A 5,104-nucleotide genomic window follows, 5' to 3' on the forward strand; every position below is an offset into this window, starting at 1 on the left:
ATGATCCACTTTATTAGTCCAGGTTCAGCGCCGTGGCTTTCCAAGGCGTTCCCTATACTGGAAAAGTGAGTCTTGTCAAAAGCGCCCTCTATGTCAATGAAAGTGCCGAGGCACATTTCTTTGCCGTGGATGGCTCTCTCAATGCGGCTTACAACCATGTGAAGAGCCGACTCCGTAGATTTACCTGAGCTGTACGCGTGCTGGTTGTTGTGCATCGGTATGTTCTTTAGCGCCCGGTCCCTCAGGTCCCTGTCGCACAGTTTTTCCAAAGTTTTCAGCAGGAATGATGTGAGACTGATGGGCCTAAAGGATTTGGCAGCTGTGTAGTCGTTCTTACCTGGTTTAGGTATGAATACCACATTCACATCTCTCCATCTCCTGGGCACGTACCCCCAGGCTAGGCAGGCTGCCATGATGTCGGTCAGGGTTTCCTGGATGAGTCCTAGACCCCACTGTAGGAGAGCGGGGAAGATCCCATCCGGACCAGCCGCCTTGAAGGGATGGAAACTGTCTATGGCCCACCTGAGTTTCTCAGCCGTGACGACTCTGTGCGCCATTTGCCAGTTGTTGTCCGTTGTACTGTATTCCTCGTCCTGCTGATCTGCATCGGCGAGACTTACGCATCCTGGAAAGTGAGTTACCAGGAGAAGGCGTTGGGTCTCTGCAGGGCTAGATGTGTATGTGCCATCGGGTTTACGCAGTGAGCCCAATTGTGATGTGGGCTTGTGCGCTAAGGTTTTCCTCACCCGGTTGGCGTGGTCAAGTGTTTCAATGCTGCTGCAGAAGTTCCTCCATGACAGGGATCTCCAGTACCGCAATCTCTTTTTGTACCTGGCCTTGGCTTCGTAGTAGTTTTCCCAGTCCACCTCAGCCGTTGTGTTCATGGCCCTGTTGAAGAGTCTTCTTGTTTTCCCCCGGAGTCTCTCCAGTTCTGGGCCCCACCACTGGTGACCCTTTATGGCAGTCTTTGCCGGTGGTTTTAAGGGGCACGCCTTGTGGTAGCTGTCTACGAGGGTATCAGTTAAGATATTTACCTGCTGTTCTATCTGAGCCGGTTCCCGAAGGTCATCCCTCGGTGGAAGCCGGTCAAGGCTTTCCCCTAGGACCTTCCTAAAAGTGGCTCGGTCCGTTTTCCTGGGATTCCTCCGGGCGGTTGGTGTGTCTCTAGATGCTAGTAGATTGAAGCGAATCCACCTATGGTCTGAGCAGGAGGCCTCCTGGGAGACGTGCCATCATACAATATACTTACATTTTATTTCTTGGACGAAGACATGTTCGAATTTCCTTATATCAAAATTTCAATAGATCTTTTAACAAATAATATTCCTTGGCTCAAAACCTTTTTTTTATCTGAGTGCACATGACAATATTGTTAGTTTTATTGCTTGTTTTAGACAGCAATCATACATAATGAAGATGCACGGCTCAGCACGTCTGTGCAATAGATTGTTCGACATTTCTCAATTGACATTTGGCCCGTAAAACACCCACGATACTAGAGACTTCTAAAAAATTCCGAGCAAATTAATAATGTCGCTGGTAATGACAAAATTTATTGTTGCAAGTGTGTATCGTCCTATCGAGTGTTTAAAATAGCTAGTATTTTTTTTCTTTGATTATCAACTTGTTGTGGAAAGTTTAAAAACCTTCCAATAACGGAAAAGCTCTTTCCGCAAAACTACTGTATTTTGTCGTTGTTTCCTCAGAACTAACGTAAACCGTATGTATTTGCACTCGGATGCATTCGATGTCCAGATTGGATCGATGGAAGTTGGATACTAAAAATTTTGCATTTTAAGTTTTTAACTGAACCATCGTCAACCCAGTGAACTGACCTTTAGCAATCCTTATTGCAAAGACCTAAGGTACACCTATGGTCAATCAAGAGTGTTGCTTTTAGTACACTGCCGGAGCCGACTGTACTCGCAAACTTTTGCCCCGAATGTAAAAACACAAGGCCCGGTGGGCCCCACTGGGTTTTCCCAAGGTGCTGATTAGTATGCAAAGGGAAGGTTCACAATAAGGTCAGAAGGGTGAATATATACGAGGGGTTTAAACTGGAAAAACGTACTGTTTTTTTAATCAACCTAATAACTTTTCCGATATGCTACGTTTATGTTTCGCAGTAATAAGGTTTTCTTTTTATACGCACGGAATTATCACCCTAAATCACCCTTATGCTTCGGCGTACAATCGCGATTAGAGCAGGCAATCCTGTATTTACCGGCGTTTGTACTAAAGTATTATTGTAACAAAACGTAGGCCGAGGACTTTCCAGCACATTCCGTGTTGCAAACCATGTTTTCCAAAAATTGCCTTATACAATGTTGCATCGTCGCCACGTAACTGATCACTAAACATTCTAATTCATAGAATAGCCGTTATTAATAGTCCTCTAACGCGCATTCGTAAAAGACGGGTGTATAAAGGAATTCAAAGCCACTTACGCCCTTTTACAGCTAAAGGGCGGTTTTGGCATGTGATGGGCCCGGCTTCGGGACGCTCATTAAATCAGGTTAAAAATAATTGTCTCATTCATACGTCACTACTACGATAGTAACCACAAATTTTCGGTATAAAGCAGTTTCGTGACCGTGGCAATGAATGGCGCTTCACACGCATATCGATGTTGCAAAACAATTATGTGGCACTTTCTTTTCAGATCGTGTGTGAAGGGTGACTATAACGAGTCTAACAGAGAAATTTAAGTTATAGTAATTGCCAGTAATAGGTATAATAAAACACACCCAACTTGTCAGTAGAAAACGGCGCGAAATTAAAATTTTCCATGGGAAGTCAACTCTCGCGCCTACAAGTTAAAAATGTTCTATGGAAAGACTCTTCGCGCCTACATTTTATAAATTTTCTATGGGAAGTCAACTTTTCGCGCCTACATTTTACAAATTTGTCGCCTTTTTCTACTGACAAGGTCGCTGTGCCAGAGTAAATACCTATACTCAATGATTTGGAGAAAATGAAAAATCCATGAAATTGTCATTTTATATGACGGATTTTACTGGTGACATTGTCTGTGAAATATGGTTTTTAACAATGTTCAATTGTTCATCACCATCCCAGCTAATATTATAAATGCGTTAGTAGTTTTGTTATCTTTTCAAGGTTAACCTACCCTGGCGTGTAAAGTTAAACCCAGGGGAAAGACATAAGCCATTTTGTGTTTGGAAATTCTCCCCTTGGATGAGGAAGGTGAAATGACAAAGGCCGAATAATACGGGGCAAAGTAAACTGCTAGTTTCTTTTTTTATTAGGAAGTGTCACAAAAACACTAACCTACCAACATTTTTTTAGCGGGCATATTATGCGGGGTGATTCCACTCTAAAGTATTATTATTGTGTAAATAAAATAAAGCCTCTCCAAGGAAACAGAAATATAATTGAATTTTTCGTTTTGAACCGGCACGCGAGGTTACATGTCTAAAGCCTGTCAAGCTCTGAAAAGGTGCTTTACGATACCGACTTGAAGATAGAATAGAAGTTATATTTCAAATGAATTAAATAACCGAGTCAGAAAGTTTTGTCATCGTAGAAAGATTCTTAAAATTCCTACCTAGTATATTTCATAATAAGTCAAGTTCTAAAGGGGTTAAAAAGGGCTTTACAAAAGAATCTTTCTGAATAGGTTTCTGTGCTTGCAAAACTCAGCATCCTTTCATCCAGACCGGTTTCAGCCTAAGGGGCACGATGAAAATATAATCTTTTAACCCGTTTATGTTATGACGTGTGCTTACGATTTTGAACCTTATCTCATTGTACTAAAACTAAAAAAGTATACATATTTTTGAAGCTAGCTGTCCATAGAGGTCGCCTCATTTAGCAGTTTCACACTAGGGCAGCTTAGCGATAACGATTATGGGTCATTGGCGTGGTTATTTACGGTGAAATTGCCCTGCTACATAAAACCTTGTGTTATTTTACATGCATGTGAGAAAAAGAATAACGAACCGGGATACCGCTCTGGACCGATCAAAGTGGCGTGCTCTTGTGTTGGAGGCCAAGACCCATTTTGGGTCACCGCGCCAACCAAGTAAGTAAGGAGAACAATCTTTAAAAACCGATTTACATGATGTCAGCCGCTGGTCCTAAAATCACTCTGTCATGTCAGCGTTGGAACATTACCGCACGAGCGGCTTCACCTTCTTCAGACCCTTGTTTTAATTCCACCATGAATATTCTGTATATCTTCCGGTTCCGCTTGTCATGTTAAATCCAGGAACCGTTCAAAGATTGACCGATAAATACCTGCTGAAGCCAGTGACTGGCACGAAAAACTGTTTACCTACTTAGAGGCACGATAACCATGAGCGAAAGCGCTAGTAGTTGGCTTCGACTGAATCAGCTTTGGCAAACGCAAAAAAATATCCTTCAAGAGTAGGTCTCCCTAGGTACCCCTTGTCACATTGAAACGTTTCCAGCGCTGAAAAAGGTGTTGTTTATTTCGCGAGAGAAGTTCGATTTTCCATTAGATATTTCGGTTTAACCTTTGTAGAGATTATAAATGCGGTCGCCGGGGCTCGGGGTGGCAACCTTGTGTTATCTATTTATGTGGAGGGCGTAGCGGGGGTGGAGGAAGGCCGCAGTGCGCCGGCGCGGCGTTATGTAACGCGGGTGCGGGCCCCCGCCGCGCCGCCGTCGCCTCGCCGTCGTCTCAAGTCGAGGACGTGCATCGCGCCCCCTACCATACCCTACCCTACCACCGTATGAATATTTCATCGCACCCTCGTGTCCGAGCGGCCATAAGATGCTAATTAAATCCCGATTATGTCCCCTTTAAACCCTAAGCCATTTCTCGCGGCTGTTGTTCTAGCTATTTTCATAGCAACCTTCGCGATAATCCAGGGCGCGCTTTAATGAACGCTATGCAAACGTCCATCAATTATCGACGGTGACGTGCCGTGTTTACGGCAACGGGACCGCATTTAGCCTCGATCCCATCTACTCTAACTGCTCTACGTACGTATACAGAGCACTCCACGATTCCGTCTAATCGTCATGCCAGTTACCGGTCGTTTTCATAATGATCTCTATTAACATCCCCTTTCGTTCGGCCAACAACTGTTCCGCATTCACCCAATCTCAGCGATGT

The sequence above is a fragment of the Cydia fagiglandana genome, chromosome 18 (genome assembly GCF_963556715.1).
Source record: "Cydia fagiglandana chromosome 18, ilCydFagi1.1, whole genome shotgun sequence".
In the NCBI taxonomy this organism is placed as follows: domain Eukaryota; kingdom Metazoa; phylum Arthropoda; class Insecta; order Lepidoptera; family Tortricidae; genus Cydia; species Cydia fagiglandana.